This window comes from Protopterus annectens, chromosome 2.part0, assembly GCF_019279795.1.
Source record: "Protopterus annectens isolate FY-2018-M chromosome 2.part0, PAN1.0, whole genome shotgun sequence".
NCBI classification, from domain to species: domain Eukaryota; kingdom Metazoa; phylum Chordata; order Ceratodontiformes; family Protopteridae; genus Protopterus; species Protopterus annectens.
In genome coordinates, this window is record NC_056728.1 from 1,066,325,804 (window position 1) to 1,066,349,310 (window position 23,507).

Sequence of the window (23,507 nt, forward strand, 5' to 3'; positions counted from 1 at the left end):
CGTCTTCTCAGACACTACAAGAAAATACATTGCCTCTTCTCTCCTCTTGCCTACTGTGATGTATTCTGCACCAATCCTTAACAACATCCAAGTGACCTTGCTAAAAAAAACTTGAGATATGATCCTATAAAATAGAATGATTCGCTGCCAACTTTCCAAATAGAATCCACCACTGTGCTGCCTTAAGGGAATTACAATGGTTGTAATTCCCGCATTATCTAAACTGCTCACAGCTTTCACAAATCCATAATATTGTGTATAAACCTAATAACTCTCCATCAATTTCCAGCCTCATGCAAATGCATAATCCTTCCAAGCCACTATGCTCATTAGACAAATGCCTGTTACATGTATGAAAACCCAGTAATTCTGCTGACAAATCACTCTGCTGCCACCACCTCAATAAATCCTGGAATTCCATCCCACTAGCAGTATGACAAGAACACTAAAATCATTTAAAGCTAAAGTCCTACCTACTAAGTTGTCAGCTCCTGGATACTCTACAAGCCCTTACAGTCACCACTCTTTTATATAACTGTCCATAACATAAATATTCTTCACAATCTCTATCAGTTTATCATGTCTTCCTCTCCACTACTATCTTTCCCTTTTACCTGGACCTTCTCAGTACTCCTTCATGAATTGTAACCATCTTCAACCTGTAATTAATTCTCTGTCTTCTATTCAATATCTATTTACAGTTGATTCCATTTGAAAGTATCTGTATTATAAGCTAGATATTAGCTAATATTTTACTGTAGTCTTGTTTTAACTGTCATATCATTACTATTCTGTGTATGTACATTTACTGCTCTATGTATGTACATATATTATTTTTAGATTAACTGTCATATCATTACTAGTTTATGTATCTATGTATGTATGTATGTTTATTTATTATGTAAATCTTGCATAACTGCCTTCTGTTCATTCCTTAAAATGCAACATTTCTCCCCTGTCCTCTTCTGAAAATGGGACTTGTGTCCAGTTTGGGCTTTCCCATGTAAACAAACACAATAAAAACATAAATACTTTATGTAATAAAATTACAGTAATATGATTATTTTCACTAAAGCTCAAGATACAGATGGTCAACTGCCTTTGAAGGTAGAAGCACACTCTAGCAGTATTTTGTATATTGTTATACTTGTAGAAAATCAAGATAAATGCGGGTATGTCAAATTATTTTCTAGGTACAGGTATTTACAAACAGGAATCAATAAGTAGTTTTGATAGAGTCCTTCAGAAAATATTCATTGGTGAAGGGGTTACTTTTATAACACATACATATTATGACTGTCTTTTTATGTCAATTTCTTCTGCAATACATTCTATGTATTTACTTATTTTTTCATTTTGTTTTACACACATCCTTTTCTGTATTTACTTATTTCAACTCGCAACTTACAATTTTCTTGCTTAAGCACATATCCACACATTTTGATGAGGTCTGGTTTGCTTATTATTATAGTGTGCAACTTGTTTCATTTTTTTTAATTACAAATCATTCTTTCTCTTACTAGTGAATCATGCAACAAACCAAATTCATTGGCTTTGCTCAGCTCAGTAGGCACGTACTGTTTGTCTAGGAGATTGCACCTTCATAAAGAAAAAATGTGAAATAAATGGCACATTATTTTGGGCTCACAATAAATGCTGAACATTTCTCTTCTTACTGATGTTTTGTCATTCTTCACTTAGAAAAACAAACATTAAAAAGACTTCTTCCTCTGTGACATAATTAAATGTAGCAACTTGTACCTTTCAGGGTTCTTAGATGATTTGCTTAATGATAAACAAATCTCTGGATTCAGAGCTCCAGATTTCTGCTAAATTTCCTCGAAATTATTTGATTGCTAATAGTGCTAGAAGAACATTTTTCACATCTCCAGATCACACTTCTGCACTTCCAAACAAATAATACATTTGAAAACACATACAGTATGTGTTTTCACATCTACAGGCGCATTTCTCCCACTCAGGTAGCTAGATATGCCTTTGGGCTTGTTAAGATGGTGATTAAGTAACACAGAGACATTTGAAGATGTTTTCTAATCTCAGTGTTTTCTTTGTGTGAAATCTGTACTGTGACATGTGGCTTCCTGTTGCTATCTCATTAGTATTTTAAGCTAAATATTGTATATTTTACACTCTGTAGAATAAAAGGTAGAGACAGAACTGAAGACTAACACAATGATTTGCTCCACCACTTGGAATCAGTATTTTGTACTTGAACAACATTTGTTATTAAAGGTATTCAATTAGACAGATGGCAGGCAATAAGATGTCATACCTGTGGACAGAGTCTATTCTTCAAAATCACACTTAAACATCTTAATGTAAGGTTACAAAGTATTAATTGGATTAATCGATAAGTACAAACCACTAGAAGTTAATAAGCCATGCTGCTAATGTGACTGAAGTTATTTGCATTTTCTGGTGCATGGCATAAGTATGGTTTTGTAATCTCTTATTTAAAATGTATATTATATTTTGTGATATGGTAGCTGGAAGAAGTTTATCTCAAGGAATAAATGACTTCAGTGTGATGGAAAATGAGTTTGTTATACAGTTCTAGTTATGTGAAGTAAAAGTGGCTTCCAATAATCCTTTATTGGATTTATCTGTGGAAACGTATCCCATTAATGTTCATCAGAAAGAAAATGAACTGTTATTTTTTTAAGGAATTGAATGTGTTTTAGGATAAAGTAATTTTGCAACAATATTTAAATATGAACATTTTACCAAGACGATTGAGCACTGATAAGCACATAGCATATACATTTCTCCTGATGATAATGATCGCTGGGCTCATTGACAACAAGCTAGTTTAGACTACACAAAATAATGTGTTAATACACTTTTAAAACTTGAAGAACATAAGGACACAAGAATAATTGCTGAAATTAATAGACTGACCCCCGGATTCACGAAACCTCCATGTAAGACTAAATAAGTCTTACTCGGAAACTGCAGTTGAACGGTATGATGTCAGCATGCCATGCATATTCATGAGGGCATGCTGACTCCACTCCAAGTCTAACACAGACCATGCAGGAAGGCAGGGGGCGTGTCCAACTGCTGAGCAGTCCAAAGGTCCACGCCCCTGCAAGTGTCTGAGTTGTGCAAAGTCAACACACATGAGCGAGTCCGCTCAAATGTCTACATACCAAACACCACACTCCCTCACATTGTAAAACCCCAGTACAGTTATAAAATGTCAAACCTTTAACTTATTTCTTATAATTCCCGATATAGCTGCCCGTATTTGCACATGTATGCGCGGGAGTGCCCATTGCTTAGCTACAGTTAGCAATTTCGGCATCGAAGAGCATAATATGAAATATTTATGCAGATTAAGCCAAATAGCAATAGCATAGTGGTAGAGCCTATGCACAAAGAGGAGGTATTCATGGTTCTAGTCCCCCCACACCCCTTTCTATTATATGTTTTAAATTAGTATATGAAATAATACCTGACATATATGAATAAACGTTTAGTAAAAAGCATAGAAATGGCCTACGTATCAGTGAACAAAATGTATACATATATAAATATAACAAGGAACCCATAGTTAAGCAGCGCTTTACCCAGCACAATATAGTTGCCCTTAGTTAAGCATTGCTTAACCCAGCGCAATATAGTTGCCCATAGTTAAGCAGCGCTTTACCCAGCGCTATATAGGTGCGCATAGCTAAGCAGCGCTTAACCTAGCGCAATAGTTTTGTGTGGAGCTGAGCACCTCGCCAACTAGTGCACCATTGGGCAACATTGAGCAACGTCGGGCAATGTAGAGCAAAGTTGAGCAATGTCACCTAAACACAGCCACACCCCCTAGCCTGTCTGGACAGTAGTAAAATAAAAAGCAATGACAAAGCTCAAACCCGGGACACTGTGCACCATAGTCAAAGTACTGAACCACCACGCCATGACAGCTTTGCAGAAACATGCACTGTTAGCATACATATACTTATGAATGGAAGTTTAACCATTGCTAAGTAGGTCTGCTGTTAGCCGAGAATTTTACAGAATGGCCAATCACAAATAAGTGTGGGAAATGAGGCATATTTAAGCCCCATAGGCGGGAATACTCGCATTAACTGATTGTGGCACCCATTTGCAGTCAGAATGGCCGGAGATGGAGAGGGAAATCGCTTTAGAGCGCAAAGGTGGGGCACTGAGCACTCAAAATACATGGTTTGGCTCCTAGTCCATCATCATGAGTCTAGACTCCTGCAGGGCCAGTTTCAAGGTACAGAGTTTAAAGCGGAGGCTTGGAACAGGTTAGCTCATGACCTTACCAGTGCCACAGGCATCCCAAGGACTGGTGAGCAGGTCCATCACCACCATTCAGACCTGAAGAGAAGGAAGCAGGACCAACTGACCCGATGGATCCAGGAGGCCCATCAAATGGAAAATGCCCCACTACTGAGTAGGTAGCCGTGGAATGAAGTATGTAAGGAATGCTGTTGTAGTCTATATTATGGATAGGTATGTCTCAATATCCCTTCATTTACATTACAGCTGCAAGTGTTCGTGCCGCGAATCAGTAAGCCTATGCAGAAAGGCTGCGCCACCAGGCAGGTAAGTAATTCTTCTCCATGTATTGTTATATAAAAGAAGTAAGAGAGCCTAAAAAAGAGTGTTGTAACCCATCAATAAAGATATAATAAGCCATGAATAAAGTCACTGCATGTATTGTAATATAAATTAAGTGAGATAGTGTGAAAAAATGTTGGAACCCATTAATAAATGTATAATAGGTTTGGAATAAAAGTATTCTGCATGCACCAAAATATGAAATGAATGAGAGAACCACTGCAAAAGTGTGTAATGTAATTAATAAAGTAGAATGCCTGGACTGTGTCTGTGTCACTTTTTTTGATATGTTGTAATACCCTTGCATTATGGAGATAGTACAGTTGTATTAAATGCTGTCAATCCACAATTGGGCAGGTCCATATAAAGTGTATGAAGGGAATGCCAGTAGCCCTTAAGCATATATACAGTCCTCAACTGTTGGTTAATGGTTAGTATGTACAGGTTAATCTGGCACATAAGTAGATTGTGAATGTGATCCTCAGAAATGTCAATGTGCTGCTAGAAATGTAGGGGTCTGTTTAAATGTAGCTGAAAATGTCACCTGAAGACAGCCATATATGTAGATATATGAATATAAATGAAATATATAAATATGTAGCAGTAACATCTGCATCTAGAACAGTTTGTATGTCAGATACAGGTCAGGTAAATAAATAACTATCAAAACCAGTTCATAATTTCATGGACACTGCCTTGTGTAATAATACATGTAGGGGATATATACCTGCTGTCAGTAGGAATGTAGAGTACAGTTATAAGTATATACAAGTTGTTAATGGATCTTTTCAACCCTACTTTATGTTTATAAATAATGCTATTCCGCAACTCTATGGGTATGTGTAATCTCAAAAACATTGTTGGGACATATGTCCTGTTGGTTTATAAATAGTTGCATGTACTTTGATGCATGTGCCCTGTTCACATACCAAAACCTTGGTGGCCTATTGCCACCAATCAATTCTGCATGCTGTTGGAATGTCCATTGGTGTTCTAAATATGCATGTGTTATACTTGCTGTTCAACTGCTGGAATACCTGTGTGTTGGGTTAATGGGAATACTACTGCATGCTGTTACAACTAATTTGGAATGCTGTTGTCTGTTACTAACCCATATTGTCATTAAATCCTGCTAAACATAGAATGTATGGAAAGGCTGGTCCCAGCGGACCCTCCTCTCCCACCTCAGCTGGCGATGGCACCTAGCACCAGCATGTCCGGTGCCCAGCCCGGGACCTCCTCCTCTGGTGGCCCTGTGCCACCTTTGGGTGGAAGCACTGCAGGGGATGGGGCTCATCCCCCCTGCAAACGTGGCCGGAGGAGGGCTACCCATCACCCTCTGAATGGTCCAGGCTGTGGTGTGTAGGGAGGTCGAGTGCACAGTCGCTGATCCTCTACGCCAATGCGAAGCAAGAGTGGCGTGACTCATGGGTGAGCCTGCCCCTCCTATGTAGCCCCTAGCACAGCCACCCTCGGGTCTGTGAAGGTGCAGTGGTGACTGCCCATGGGTGGGGTTCTCAGTTCCACTGTTACCATCTGTGGGCTCATGGGCCTGCGATTTCCAAACATCCTTCCCCGTCAATTGTGTTCACCCACCCCATGTGTCATATTCTGCCACTCTATGTGTCTTGTTTGTCTTGTCTGTTTACCTCCCCAACCTACCTCCCACAACATACCTACTTCCTCTACCTCACATTCCACTCTCACCTGAAGAAAAAAAAAAAAAAAAAAAAAAAAAAAAAAAAGGGCAAGCTGTTCCCACAAAAAAATTACACCCCATACATAGGTTCATAGGTTCATAGGTTCATACTAGGCTATCTGCCCAAGGGCATTTATAAGCCTAGCCCATAGTTATTTGGCTTTCGCCACCCCTTTAGTTTGAATAAAACTATGCCTATTATTTTGCTGTGCCTCTGTCAAGCAGTGACACTGAAGTAATCCCTGGGGTATATCTGCGATCCCCCATCCATTGGTCAAGATTCCTCTTGAACAAGGCCAGCGAGGTGCTCTGCCTCACATGTACCGGGATTTTGTTCCACAGCATAGGGAGTCTCTGGGTGATGAATCTGTCCCTCCAGCATGTTCTATTAATAACCGTGTCAAGGTTTAAGTCTCCCGCCCTTGTGGTTCTGAGGGATCTAGATTTTTTGAGGTGAAGCATATTCATCAAATCAGGGTTTGACATGGCCTTATATGTCAGGCACAGGTCACCTCTGAGCAAGCGGTATGAGACTGAATAGAGCTGGAGTTCTTTCAGTCGGGCAGCATAAGACATATTTTTGAGACCCTTTATCCTTTTGGTGAGGAACTTTGGGGCCTTTCCAGCTGCTGCAGGTGTCTGGTCAGATACATTCCGAATGGGGCATTGTACTCAATCATAGGTCTAATGAGTGATGAGTACAGGGGCGATGACCTCCCTTGATCTAGATGTGAATCCCTTCATGATCAGGTGGGCAATGTAGAAGGTTTTCCTAACTACTTTAGCAACATGAGTGTCAAACAAAAGGCTACTGTCAACCTGGGTCCCCAGATCCCTGATGACTTCTTCTGTGCTCAGTGGATTGCCACCTATATGGTAGCTAGGGGTAACCTTGTTTTTCCCGAAGGGTATGACTATGCATTTCTTGGCATTTAACTTTAGGCCATGGCTCTGGCACCAGTTATCCATTTCTGTGGGGCCCTTCTGAAGGATATCTGTGTCAGATGTGTTTTCGACTATGGCGCCCAGTTTGCAGTCATCTGCAAACTTTTTCAGCCATAACCCTCCTGTGTTTGCTTGTACTTCAGAAAAGTAGATGCCAAACAAGAGTGGACCCAGGACTGAGCCCTGTGGGACACCACTTGTGACAGGCTTTGAGTCTGACATGGCTCCAGCAACTCTGACCCTGTGGGTTCTGTCACTTAGCCAGTTTGCAACCCATCTTGTGATGTATGGGTTTACATTCAAGCTGATGAGTTTTTTGATGATACCTGAGTGGGGTATTGTGTCGAAGGCCTTTGCCAGGTCAAGGTAGGCTGTATGGACTGCCTTTCCATCATCAATGGCCTTGGTGACTGTCTCGAAAAAGTCAACCAAGTTTAAAAGGCATGATCTGCCTTTGACAAAGCCAAACTGGGTTGGATCCAAAGTCTGCAAGTTCCCTATGTCTTTATTTATGAGTTCCATTATGATCCTCTCCATGACTTTGCAGATAAGGCTTGTCAAGCTAATGGGACGGTAATTTCCAGGGTCGGTGGAGGCACCGCCCTTGTGAAGTGGGACCACAGTCGCCGTGCGCCACTCCTTGGGTACGTATCCTGAGGTGAGGCTAAGATTAAACAGCTGTCCTAACTGCGGGTTTAATTCCTCATTGAGTTCATGGAGCACACAGCCGGGGACACCATCCAGTCCCATGGATGCTGTGTTTTTTGCTTTGGAGAGAGCAGTTCTCACCTGGGCATTGGAGATGTTTGGGGGGCTACAATCCTCTGGTATAGATATCTCTCCTTTTGGGGGGAGGGGGGGAGAAGTTTGCACTGAACCTGTCAGCCAGTATGTTGGCAATGTGTGTAGGTTCAGTAATCTTCACATCATTTTGAACTAATTCTGAGCATATCTGGGAATTTCCTCCTAGGTTTCTAACATAGCTAAAGAAGGCCTTATGATTGTCTTTTGAATCCTTGGCGATTTTTCTCTCAAAATTTGCCTTGGATGATTTTATGAGAGCTCCTAGTTTTTTACTTATAATGATCAAGGGTGTCTTACCTTTCAAGGATTTTGCTCTATCATGTAGTAGCTTCCTCCTTTTGTTGTAGAGCTTGTTTATGGCTGGGGTCCACCAGACTGGACGCTTGCCTTTGGTACAAAGAGTCTTAGTTTTGTTTGGGATTGCCTGATCCATGCAGTCCTGTAGGTGCTGGTAGAAGGCATTTGTAAGTGATTCAGCGGTTTGAGTAATGTTTACCACTGGCTCAGGGGCCTTAAAGGAGACCACACTAGTTTTTAGAAGTGTGAAGTCGGCTTTTGAGAAGTTTTTCACTGTGGTCTTTTTGTTTCAGGTGGGGCGGGATGAGGACCTCCAGCGAGATTAGTTTATGATCTGATCTCACCAGTGAGGGGTATACTTCGGTGTTGAACATTGTGATCCCATGTTCGTGATGATGAGATCAAGTATGTTTTCTCCTCTTGTGGGGATGGTGACTAGTTGTTCCATGGCATTTGAGTTTATGAACTCCAGGAACCTTTGGGCTAGAGTGTTTGGGCTTGAGTAGTGTTCCCAGTCTATATTAGGGTAGTTGAAGTCACCTAGTATGATGGTGTTTGGAGATACATTTATCCCTCCATTGTTTTCAGGAAGGCCATGTGAGGTTCCTGAGTTTGAGAGGGTGGCCTGTAACATGCTACAAATTGCAGAGCAGTCTTGCCTATGGTTAATTGCACCTGGATGGTCTCCGATGCATCGTGCGTTGCCACCAACCTTGAGGTGTGGGTGTCCTTTATGAATATGGACACCCCTCCTTTCTTGGTGTTGTCCGGATTTTGGGGCCAGAACGCATGATATGAGGTGAAACCTGCTAGTGCTGGGGTGCTCTCAGGAGCCTTGAACCAGGTTTCTGTCACAGCACAGACATCGATGTTCTCCATACTGAGAAGGGCCTCGAGTGCGTGCATCTTGAGATTGAGACTTCTGGCATTGAGCAGCATTACCCTTAGTTTTTTACTTTTTGTGTTCTAGGGTGGTAGGTTTAGAATTTGAGCCTTGCCTAAAAAGGCACTATGGGGTGGCAAGAGCCTTTGCCAATATCCGAAGCCTAGGGGTGACAGGTGCAAGCCGTCCCTTGCGAAGCAGCGTGGCTTGTCCAGCATGTTATCCCAGGCAGACAGACATTGGATCCCCTTTGAATGACACCAGAATTTAAGCCAATTATTAAAGCTGATCATCTTATCACTGTATTGTGGCATCATTCTAGGTGAAGGTAGGATACTGCTCAAGGTCAGGGTCATACCTGCCTGGGCTACATAATCAGAGAGCTCCTCAATGTATCTTTTCATGTAGTCCAAGGAGGTACGTCTCAGGTCGTTGACACCAGCGTGGACAATGACTGAGTCGTACTTGTACCTGCTGTTGAGAGACCTGAGTGCTTGTGTTATGTGGCGGATTCTACAGCCCGACAGGCAGCTTACTGTGACCTTCTCCTTACTCAGTCTGGTGAGTGGGACGTCAGTGTGTCTGACTATGGAGTCACCTATGACAAGTATGTTTGGTGTTGTATTTGGCCTTAAGGGCAGTGACTGCTTTGCACACTGATTTTGTTGTTTATGTGTTGTTTGTGTGGTGTATTGAGTTTGCAGTTGCTTGGGTGTCTGCTTTGGAGGCCTCTGCTGTTTAGGTAAATTTTTACTCAGAGCCTCCGAGTATGTCTTAGTGTGTTTATGTGTTTGATTCAGTGGTGTGGTTGAGTTATGTGAGACTGGTATTGTGGTGTGTGTAGTTGCCTATCTCACACACATGTCCGCAGGACATGTAAACTGATAATTATAATTGGCAGTACAACATACATTGTTGTCATCACCCCTCGCTCAAGGGTGGAAGGTTTCAAATTTCACTCCAAATTTCTGCAATATGCACAGCTGTTGCTGGTAAAGAAATGGGCAGCTATAGACCTTCCCTACACCCATCCTGCACATCCCGAGTTGGTTTCCCTACTGTCTTTCCCTCTTTGTGCCCCCTTTTTCACCACTTTCCTATCTCCCCATGTTCTTTTCTTTCAAAGAAATTAGTGCAGGGGTTAGCGGGAGTAAGCACTTTTAAGCAGTAATAAGCAGGGGTGCGTGACTGTGTGCTTAGCTAAGCATAGCTAAGCATTGTGCAAACCTGTGCAAACCCGCTTAAAACTGCTTAAAAGTGCCTTAGTCACTCTGTATGTCAGGGCCCTTGTTCTGCTCAGCAGCAAAATAAAACACCTCTGTCAGTCTCGAACCTCAGACCTTGGACATACTAGACTGCATGAAGAACCACTAAGCTACAGCAGATTTACAATAACTTGGTGCTGAAATTAATATATCATGCATTACAATGAGTGAATGTAAAGGAAAAATAGGAAGGCCATAACACAAAGCTTGCTCTGTGGATCTTTGCCAGCAATTGTTGTGGAATTGCATTACATGACTGTGATGAGAGGAGCAGCCATTCTAGAAGCAAATAATGTTACAGAAGCACTTTACAACCCCCACACAGTATCACAGCAGGACAAACACTGGCATATCTGAATAGGGTGGAGGCCATACTTCCCAACTGTGACTACTTTTCAGGGATGTCCCTGAGTGTGAAACATATATTAGCTGTGTCCCTCTAAATCCCTCTGAAAAGTACTGATGTTTGGCAGAAAGGTGGGGCATTACACAATGAATAATGACAATAATAACAGTAGACACCGCTTGTACTTCATAAAAGGTGTACTAATCCATATGCACTGCTTCACTCAAGTCTACACTTACTGTCCCTGTTATTTGGAAGGTGTACCTCACTTTCAACTACCTATCCCAGACTCCATGCAAGTATGTATCTGAGATTTTCATTGGCCTGGCAGAGGCACAAACACACAGGCATATCAGCTTTACTGCTGTTACACACTCTGCAAATAGCTTTGGGAGGACTTCCACAAGGATACCCTTCTGTAGGAGTACAACACAGAAATACCAAAGGATGTAGCCATGTACTGGTAGCAACTGACTGCAACAATTCCATTGTACCAGTGCTGTAAACACCTGTGGGTTGCATAGACAATGAATAACAGGCTAACATCTGGCTACCATCTGGATAGGTTCACAGTTGGGATCTATGCAGACAGACCACCTGCCTTAGTAAACTAACAGGTACACACCAACCCTTTAAATCCAGTAAGATAACATTCACACAATAATACATAATGCTCTCTGTATGTCTGCACCCCCCCCCAAATTTACAATATACTTGTGTGTTCTGGGTCTACCAAGGATGTAGGTAGGCATACTCAGTACTGGAATTGTCCAGTTCTCTTGAGAATCCTGCGCTAATGTCAACAATAACAAGCACAAACCCTGCAGAAGTGAGTACATTAATATTCACAGTATGACAGTTCACAAACAGTTAATGTGCCAAAAGAATACATTGCAATAACTACTTCTGTATGGCAGTTATTCATATAAGCAGAAAAGAAACTACATATTCACATATATCTTGTGTAAGCATTTGTAGGGGCGAGTTAAACTCTACACTGATAGCTCTGTACTAGAAGTGGCAACAGTCAGGTCTGAGTACAACATGTACATCACTGTCTACACCTCTAGCTTCAGATATAAGAAGTATACCAACCTTCTGAATGGAACAACAGTGTCCACAGCAAACAAGCATGGGCCCCACTCTGGAAATCTGAAAGGGCTACACCTACATAACTTAGCAATTTATAGCAGTGGGTTGCTATGACAGTGTGTACTGCAATTACCACACAGCAGGCTGTATGCATTTACCAAATGCTGGGCACCAATTGGTGCAGAGCGCATCACATGCACATGCGCAAATACCTATAAAAGCAGACTGTACTTGCTATCCTGACATGCAATCATTACATTGCACAACTTGGAGTGTAGCTACATCCAGAAGAGGAAAAAAAATACTTAACAAAAAAAAAAAATTAAGTAAAACAATAAAGTTACTGATTTATGAAACTAAAATATTAATTAAGTAAAAAAAAACTTAATTAATAACCAAAAAATATATAAGTAAAAACAACCATAACTTAACCGATTCCAAACAGACAGTAAGCAAAATATATAGTTTTGTCACAACATACACAGACGGACCTGCAAATAACAAACAGGTATGTAACAGATATGTAGTTACTGGCAAGTAGTAGATGTTTATGAAGAGTACTGTACATACTTCGAAACGTGCATATGTGGCAGCAGTTGGTATGTATGCACTGATGCCATGCATAACTACTGCCATGAACAAATTAGTGTGTAGCTGTGTGCAGTGGGACATAACTGTGACAAATGTAGCTCAACTTTAAATGCCAGACTTCTGATCATGTTATCTGTGTTCAGTACAGTACTGTGTATAATGGCTGTTTGTGGGAGTAGTGGAAATAGCTATATAAACCTGGATGTGACAGAGTAAGACATGCATGATAATCATATAATGTGTAGCTTAGCATTGTCAACTGCTGTACCAGGCTAGTATAGTAAGGTAGCATTTGCAGCTATATATACTTCCTGTAATATTACTGTGTGCACACATGTGCCAACTGTTCATGTTGTAGCAAGGCCCAGCAGCTCATCCATGAGGTGTACATGTGCATAGAGCAAGGGACATACTGCAACTGTTTGTGAAGGGTGGACATATATATGTTGGTGAAGGTTATGTGCATATTGTTATGTAGGTTGTAGTGTGTGGCAAACAAGACAGCATACAGTGCTGGTATATGACATGTGGTGTTTAAATGCTATGGGTATGATTTGTTAGGTTTTCAGTCTTCCAGACAGGGAGTCCTGCTAAAGATACATGGGCTGTGAATACCTTCAATGCATGCTGCACAGGACTGTGCAATATCATTACATAACTGTATCCCTCTCAACCTTTGCATAATTGATATTCCTACCATGAAAGGTGGACTGTATATGTGCCTATATGTAAATCTATATGTACACCAATGTATGTTTATATGTTCACTCAAGCTCAAAGTTGTACATGTATTGCCATCCCTTTTGTTAGAAATCCTGTACCCATGAGCTACCACATAGGTGGTAGTCTACTCCACACCGAAAGTGTGATAAGTGACCAAGGGAAACAGGTAGATATTAGTGTCCCTTTTGATAAGCACAGTGCCACACTAGTCATGTAAACTGTGTACGGTCCACATTTCATCAGAAAAGGTGTGTCATCCATGGAAAAAGAGGTCAGTGTTCCACTCTACTCATAGTCATAAAACCCATCATAGAGTACAATGGCCCTTGTGGTATGTACCTCAGAAGACATCTACAGCAACTGTAGATGCCAGGCACATACCTCACAAAGAGTATTACCTTACTCAAACAGATGCCCTATGCAGACTGTCTTACAAAGCCACAGCTACACTGTGTTGCATACCGCCTACTCAGGGGCAACCTCTGCCTAACATACAAAGCTACGCCAAACCCACAGGTGTTGGACATGCTCCATGTAAACAGATCAAAATCCCTACAAGCTACACACTGTACTGATCTAAACCTTGTAACGTCAAAAAGCAGAACACACTGGAGTGGTACATTCTCATCTCAGACACATACCATACTCTGGAACTAACTACCTATCAATAGCAAAGAAAGGCCCTCATTAGCAGTCGTCATGAATAATCATGATGAATGGATGTGAGATAGGAAATACAACGTGGGAATCACCTCTGTGGCTCTGCATATGAACTTAAATGACACGGGTGTTGAAGGTCAGGGTACCGTATGGCTAGGCTTCTATAGGCCCTACGGCTAATAGCCCATTAGCTACCTAGGACCCAATACACACACACGCATGTACATGTTGCATTAATCGCTATGTGAGGTTGACTGAGTGTGATGGTGAATGTGTAGGTGAATGTGTCAATGTTGTGTATATGTGTGATAGCCTAGTGGGAAACTGTTCATATCATGGTATGTAGTGTTCTATCTAAGATCCCCACAGAAGATGGTCAGGAAACACAGGAATGAAGACCACCACGATAATACAGCCAAAACGTAGAAACTTCTTTATTTGTACAAGAACAGATGAGCGCTTTCACGTACAAAAACAGTACGCTTCTTCAGATCTAATTTACTTGTGTCTATGGTACAACTTATATAGTACTGCTCATTAGATTTAATTACAAAGCTCATTAGATGCTGAAACAATTATCATCCTAATCAACATTTCAGGAGATGTTCTAACATAAAGAGACAGTGTCTTAAAATAGTAGCAGTTTGCTAAAGCTAGACAAACAAGTAACTAAAGAAACACAAAAAGGGGCACACAAAACACTTTCACATATTCTAAAATAAAAATAAAATAAAATGAGATAAAAACATTTAGTCTATATGTCTAAAAGAACTCACACTAAAAAGAAAATTTATAATGTTTAACTATACTCCATACTAAAATTCATATGAACATATTGCTATATATAAAACACATTTTAACTTAGCTACTTTTAAAATGTATATATAGAAATGCTTATTAAGATATATATATGTAATGCATTAATTCAGAATATGTATAAATATATATAAAAATAAATATATATGCACAATAACAACAAACAACCAACTTCCATTACATATTGTATGTACTGTATAGGCTATATATATATAGTCATTATAAAGCATTCTTTATACATTTGAATCAATATGTATTATTTATTAAACCTTATGGAGTTAATATACTAACTCAAGCTATATATTAAATGTGTCTCCAATTGTGCCTGTCTCACTCTCATTCCCATAAAACGTGTATTTCTTGAAAATTATTAAACTCAATGTATGTCTATCTAAAGCTGCATGTATGAGAGAAAAGAGTGCATTGAATTAATTAAAACCTATTTAAAACTAGCATATATATAAAAAGGGCCTTTAGTAATAATAAATATAGCATATAATATATAATAAATAGTATAAATAAATAAATAATATATATAGAAAAATATATGATAGTATTAGTGAATACTGGAGATATCAATCAAAAGAAATCCATGGGCATATCTATATGAATAAACCATATAGATAAAGTATGTTGTGTATAAAATATTATAATCTAAGTCATGTCTAGACATGGAACACCTTTGAAACAGGTATTTTACGTATTAATCATAACGTATATATTTATTTAGAGTGGTCCTTAGTTATGTGTTGAAACCAAGTCAACCAATATACATAAGAAGATGTATAAAGAGAAAGAATATAAAAGTAAAAAATATATAATATAGCTTCATAGTCTCCATGAGTATATACTAAGGTATATATTACTTTAAACTTCTCTTTTTGAGGACTGACCTTACACTGATATACTGATTTATACCTGGAGTGTAGTGTGCTTTAAATTTCAGAATCCATTGCAACTCTATGCTTTCTAGTTCATTGAAAGCATCACCTTTCCTATTGCTTGGACTTACTAGTTGTAGTGCTCTAAATCTAAACTCATGCCCAGGATTATTAATTACATGTTTAGTTAGGGCATTCTTTAAATCTTTTTTCTTTATATCATATGTATGATTGTACATGCGTTCCTTAAGGGATCTGGTCGTCATCCCAATATAGAACGCCTTACAGAATAAACAATTAGCTAGATATACCAGGTAGGCACTACTACAATCTGATCTAAAATTGGGTCTAAAGGTGTACTTTAAATGTGGATGAGCAAATTCTATATCTTCTGAAATATATCTACACATACTACACTTTTTACATGGATGTGTACCTATCTCATTTATTCTAATAGGGTCACCTTTTATATTTAACTGTATCTTAACTTGTATTTCTTCAGTCTCTAGACTTTGTTTTTCTAGACATAACAACCTTTTAAGATTTCTACTATTAGTATACAAAAAACGTGGTTTGACTCCCACTACTGCCTTAATTTCTTCATTAGTGAGTAAAATACTCCAGTTCTTCCTTATTATACTAGTAGTATTCCTAATGTCACTGGTGTACCTAGTTTGAAAAGGAATTATCTCATTGTTTAACTCGGTCTAATATATGCCTGATAAAGCTCATTGCTATTTTTCAAGGGGGTGGTTTTGGATCCTGATGAAAGAAGCTCCTCTTGAATCATTATTTTGTCATAGTGTCTCTCTATGAACATGTTATTCAGTTTCATAGTCTGTTGTATTCTATCTTCTGAGTTCTTGCATAATCTATTAACTCTTGTGTATTGGCCCTTGACAATGTTACGAAATATATGCCTAGGATGCATGCTGCTATACTCCAGTAGTGTGTTCTTCCAACAGGTTTTTCTGTAGATGGTGTGACTTAGCTTGCCTTTGTCATCCTTGGTAATGGTAATATCTAGAAAATTAATTTCAGTTCTAGAGTGTTCAATAGTGAATCTGAAAAAAGATGTTGTAGTTTCTAGGTATTCTACTAGATCTAGAAATTCTTGTAAAGTACCATTCCAAACAATTATTATATCATCTACGAATCTTTTATATAGCAGCATTTTATCAAACTTAGCATGATTAAATAAATGCATACATTCCCAGTAGTATACCACAAGGTTTGCGTAAGTATTTGCACAGGGAGTGCCCATAGCCACTCCCCATTGTTGCAAAAACAATTTCTTATCATATAGAAATACATTATTGTTCAGTATGAGGTCTAATATTGCATTCAATAGAATTCTTTCATTATTACTGAACATGTCCGTATTATGTAAAATGTATCTAATGGCTTCTGAGCCATAGCTATTCAGAATAGATGTAAAAAGATTCCTCATATCCATAGTAATTAATAGACTATCTTTAGGAATACCTTCTTTCATATTAGATAGGACATCTAATAATTGATATGTATCTTTCAGAATGCTGTTTATCTTATCAATGATAGGTCTTAGTTTCTTTTCTATGTAGACTGACATAGTTTCCGTAACCCACCCATCCCCTACAACTATAGGTCGTAGTGGTGGTGGTAGTATCCCTTTATGTACTTTTGGCAGCCCTTTTATATAAGGTATTTTAGGTTGTTCTATTAGGAAATACTGATACAACTCTTGGTCTATCTGCCTGCACATAAGGAAATCGTATAATTCCTGATGTACTGAAAAGATAACTGTAGTTAGATCATTTAAATTAATCTCCTTATAAGTGTCACTGTGTTGCATACCGCCTACTCAGGGGCAACCTCTGCCTAACATACAAAGCTACGCCAAACCCACAGGTGTTGGACATGCTCCATGTAAACAGATCAAAATCCCTACAAGCTACACACTGTACTGATCTAAACCTTGTAACGTCAAAAAGCAGAACACACTGGAGTGGTACATTCTCATCTCAGACACATACCATACTCTGGAACTAACTACCTATCAATAGCAAAGAAAGGTCCTCATTAGCAGTCGTCATGAATAATCATGATGAATGGATGTGAGATAGGAAATACAACGTGGGAATCACCTCTGTGGCTCTGCATATGAACTTAAATGACACGGGTGTTGAAGGTCAGGGTACCGTATGGCTAGGCTTCTATAGGCCCTACGGCTAATAGCCCATTAGCTACCTAGGACCCAATACACACACACGCATGTACATGTTGCATTAATCGCTATGTGAGGTTGACTGAGTGTGATGGTGAATGTGTAGGTGAATGTGTCAATGTTGTGTATATGTGTGATAGCCTAGTGGGAAACTGTTCATATCATGGTATGTAGTGTTCTATCTAAGATCCCCACAGAAGATATGTATGCCATTGCTAGGCAGGAAAAGCAGTATGGCATATGGTGTGACGTAGTCTCATGGTGTTGACTGGAGTGTGCCATTGTAGGCTAAAGCAGTACATGTATGCTTATTGACTGTTAACACTAGTGAATATAAATCCCGTATGAACTGTAGTACTGCCTGAAGCTGTAGGTCTAAACAGCACAGTATGGCGTATAGCCACATTGCATGGAAACACTGTTTTGTTTGTTACCTGTACTCCTCACACATTACATACCTCAGGCATAAGGTTTTGTAAGTGCTGACACACAGTACTGTATGGTACACAGGTAAAGCTCATCAGGGTTGACATACTTTTGTGTCTTGTAAGTATGTCTGATGTGTGTGTGGGTATGCCTGTAACATGGTCTCGGTCGTATGTGTGTTACAGGATATAAGTGCATATCTAGCAACAAGTATAGTGTAGTACAGCAGTATGCCACCTATATTGATGAATGTGCACATATGTTACATAGGGGTTTGCTATCAACAAGTAGTGTGGTGTACTGATAGTACTGTAACTGTACTTCACAATCATTTCAATGGATGACATATTTCTGTATGCATTAGCTTCATATATACCTCCTGTGGCTAGGTGGTGCAATGTGTCACATACAGTGTGCCATGTGCTGTTGTATAGTCTTACATACTGGTTTCACTTTGTTGCTGTGCAGAACATGGTTTAATATATAGAATGTGCCAGGCACTGTCAGGCAATTATGGGCTGAACACTGATATGTGGTATTAAAAGTGTGTATCTACTGACAGGCAATAGGTTGTTATATATGGCATTTCATTGATATCTGTACTGTAGAATGTTAAGTGTGCCACGTGACTTGCTGACAATTATTGTTTTCTTGTCTTTCAGGGACATGTCTCACCACTGCAACCCTGCTCATTCCCCTGAAGAGGAGGAAGTAATCATATCCACCCTACTACAACATCACTCCCTGCTGTTCTCCAGAAACAGCCAGGGCCAGCATGAGTGCACTGCACTGTGGCAAGATGTTGTCCGTTGGGTTAATGATTTAGGCATGCATAACCGGACTTATGAGCAGGTACGCCATCACTGCAGTGATTTAATTAGGCATGTCCGGCAGCATGCCTCTGATGTCCGCAGACAACAGCTTGCCACAGGTGATGGTGCAGCATCACATCAGGCCCTCACCAGAGTGGAAGAGCTGCTCCTCAGCATGGTGGCTCCTAGCCAACCACTACAACAGACATGTGTCATCATGGAGGCCAGAGTCACCCAGCAAGTTGACTCGGAGTGTGCAGGTGAGATGGCATATCTGTCGACTACTGTTAGCTCAATTGGTAGAACATGCATATGTCAGATGTGTACTGTGTATTTAGAAGATGTGGAGCCTGGTGTTGTGCAGTACTGATAATCTGGAACATAATCTGTATGCCAGTGACTGTCAACTGTTGTACTACTGTACAATTGCAAACTCACAGCAGCAATTCCATAGTTGTTGACACTGGCAAACTGTCTCAAATACTTGTAGGTCCCTCTGGTGTGACAGCAAGATAGCAGACCCATGCTGGTGAGTGTTTTACATTTGATATGGCAAATAACATGTGCATGTCATAGGTGAGTTGTAGGCCATATACACATGTATAACACCTACACATAATGCATGCTCTGCATGTTTCTGTGGGACTATGCACATCCCAGTAACATGAGTAGCTGCCTCAAACACATGCAATACACAGAGCATCCCAAACAATTGTGGTACACTGTAGTGGACATTGTATAGGCAGAGTCAATACACATGCACACAACGTACACAATGTACACCACTTTGTCATACACAGTACGTGTTAATATGATAGACATGGCGTATTTAGACACCTGCTGTAAGGTCAGACTCCAGTATCCCAAATGTCATCCACGCAGCACACATACTATACCCGAGGGGTAGAGGCCTATCATGGGGCGGTGCAACACTCTTCAACACACACCACATTCATGTTAGGCAATGCTCCTTATTGAACACCTTACATACCCATGTAACAACTGCCTGTGAAATGGTTAATGTAGCCACAGTGCTGCAGTTCAGGTGCAGCAGGATAGTTGCCAGTATGGCACACATTAGTGGCCTTGAGTGACCACATGATGCTGCCTGATGATGGCTCATGGTACTACACTACATCCAGTTACAGTAACTACAGTACTACACATACCATTCATTGCTATACATCTGACAGTTGTGTGCATCCAGCCATGGTATGTATACCTGTGAGTGATGGTGCACAGGACATTGAAAAGCATTTAATACTTGCACAGCAATGTTGTGTCCATCTACACATTGTGTTCCAGGGTGAGGCCAATCATTGAACAACACACATGCATCAAAGACATGTATACTGTTATTAACAAGGACTCTCTACACTCGCACTGCATGCTGTTGAGCAACACACATCCTGCATGCTGACACGTGTGATAGGGCTCTTTGGCTTGTGATACTGTACTCCACCATCAACCACTAATGAGTATGTTCTGGATTGCTATTGGTGTGTGTGTGTGTGTGTGTGTGTGTGTGTGTGTGTGTGTGTGTGTGTGTGTGTGTCTACTTTAATGAGTAGTGTATTTGTGTTCATGTGTGCATGTGTGCATGTGTGCATGTGTGCATGTGTTCATGTGTGCATGTGTGCATGTGTGCATGTGTTCATGTGTTCATGTGTGCATGTGTGCATGTATGCATGTGTGCTAACATGTACAGATTGTAAAGTGTCTTTCCTGTCTTCCTCTCACAGGTGCTGAGGTTGTGTTGGTTGAGTGCAGCAGGGAACCTGAAGACACTGCCACAAATAGTAGAAATGATGATACATGTGTTGTGGCACAGGCAGGTTTGACAGGGTCTGTTGTTGGTATGCCAATCGACAGTACACAGCTTTCCACCCCATCTATGCACACATTCATACTGCCAATACATCCCTCATCACCAATGGCCTTAGCTGAGGGACAGCATACAGTAGGCATTGACCAGGATAATGTGGTATCTATGGCACATGCATCCCCTCACAGCAGCCATACCCAGATTCCTGGAATGGTACCACATAGGCAGATGTCCAGGGGTTCTCATGGGAGCACCGCTGGTCATAATGCCCCTGGCAGATGTGCCCCTACAGGTCTTACAACCTCAGGTATGTTCCGGGCTGTAATGCAGGCACAGGGACGTATGGAACGGTACACCAGACAGGGACTAAGGGCACAGAGGGCCCATAACACCGCTATCAATGATAGTATCCGTGACCTTGCCGGTGCCATCCGTATTTACACCGAGGTCATTGATAGACGTTGGGGGGAGACATTAGATGTCCTCCGCAATGTCATGTCCATGTGCCAGGACAGTGCAGGATGGCTGAGACATTGATGTGGACGTATGCCAGCAACATCACTGGCTGGCAGTCGACGAGGATGACACACAAGTCACAGCCTCTCCCGTAGTGGCAGTACCAGCCCCAGCAATGTTGGGGCTGGGCTGTCAATTGACCATCATAGAAGACCAAGTGCACGTGGCTCTGGCCAGTCCCAGCAGGGACATGGGTCCAGTCGACATCCCTCTGCCTCTGATGATAATACCCAGTCTGGCTTAGTACCCGATACTGTCCGTGGTACCCCTGCCAGGTGCAGGTACTGTGCGGTGATCTGTACATCCTGGCAGGTACAGTCTGTGGCTGTCCGGCAACCTCCCGTATATGGCAGCCACATGGTGGAACTGTGTGCATGCAGACACACATAAACCAAACACCTAGGGCTAACACATACACACACACAATACGTCAACATTGACCCATGCTGTACTGTTGTCCCTCACACACACACACACGCACACACACACACACACACACACACACACACACACACACACACACACACACACACACACACACACACACATGTTGATTGGATGGGTCAATGTTGGGCTCTGGCAAACCAACAACACATCCTGTGCATATGATGATACTGTGCCACCTCCTGTCATCTGTCACATTGATGCAGGAACAGGCTAACATGGTGCTGATGCACATGGTGACTTTATAGCAGTGTATCAATGTTAGCATGTTGTCAACAGTAGAGTGTAATGATATCCTTGTAGATATATCTGAGCAGGCATGATGCATTAAAGCTATGATTATCAATGTAGTATTGTTTACACCAGTGTTAATTCCATACATGTATTGTCCGCCCATGTGCCACATGGCTGATGTGTGTATTTTTTGGCAGCATGTGTTGCTGAGTGGACAGTACGTGTGTGATATGTGCAGTACAGATTTGCAGGTGTACATTTCTGAACATGGTGGAGGTGCACAGTCTGCATGTACGTGCATAGTGGACACATGGGAAGAGTGACATGCCCTATATTACACAGTGTTAACACTTCATAGTTTCTATTGGTGGCCAGTATGCATTTTACTACACATATGCTTTAATTTGGGTACACATGTGTATGACATGGTTTGACACTATGCTGTGGGTGATACTGTTACTATCTGTCATTGGTTTGAATTCTGGTAGTATACACAACCTCAACAGCCTGACTATAACCAATCCTTAGATGATGTCTTAACAACTGACACACAGTTGTAGGAAACTCAGTAGCATTTGGATTCTTCCAGTACTCTATTATACCAGTAACTAGTGGTATTGACTGCCACCCATTCCTGGGACCACTCCTGTTTGGCATATAGCCCTCTTAGGTACAAGCAAACACACTAGGGATATGTCCATCCACATCTGGAAATGCATACAGTGGCCTGCAATACATTCTCCGGATGTGACACTTTTCCTCCTCAAGGGTATCATACAGACAGATAACTGTTGTCCAACCCATGCTGTAAAGCTATAAGCCAACTATAGCATAGTCATCCACATTTACTAAACATAGAATCCCGACAGTACCACTCAGGTAGTAGCCCCCAATATGTAGAACAGGTACCGATGTGTACATACAGCCAGGTGTTATGTCATCTGTCCTTTGGTATTCACATTTACAAAGGTATGCTTATGTCCCTCGGTGTATCACATAAGCAATAAGGGGTCTGTATGCATATCCACAAAGTTGTTGTACACCTATAATGACTGCCCATTATTGACAGAGACTTTGTTGTGTTTGAACATGTCTGACATATACCCCAGGCAATGAACCCTCACTCACACTAATCTATAGAAACTGTCATAGGTGTGTGTGTGACACAGATGACCTAGGCCACAGATCACTTTAGTGGCTGGCCTTGTCACAAACATACATATGTGACCTAAGGTCTGAGAAGCAGCAGCATAATCTGTCAAAGGTAACAGATGTATTCATGTAGACAGCAGGCTTCACCCCTATGAACTAATTAAGGTCACTTGTACATATATGTATATGCCACACAGATACCTAGTGTGCAATGCACATACAGTTGCTATACTGATATGTCATACAGTAGTAAAAGCAAAACCCACAACACATTAACCAACAGTGTCACAC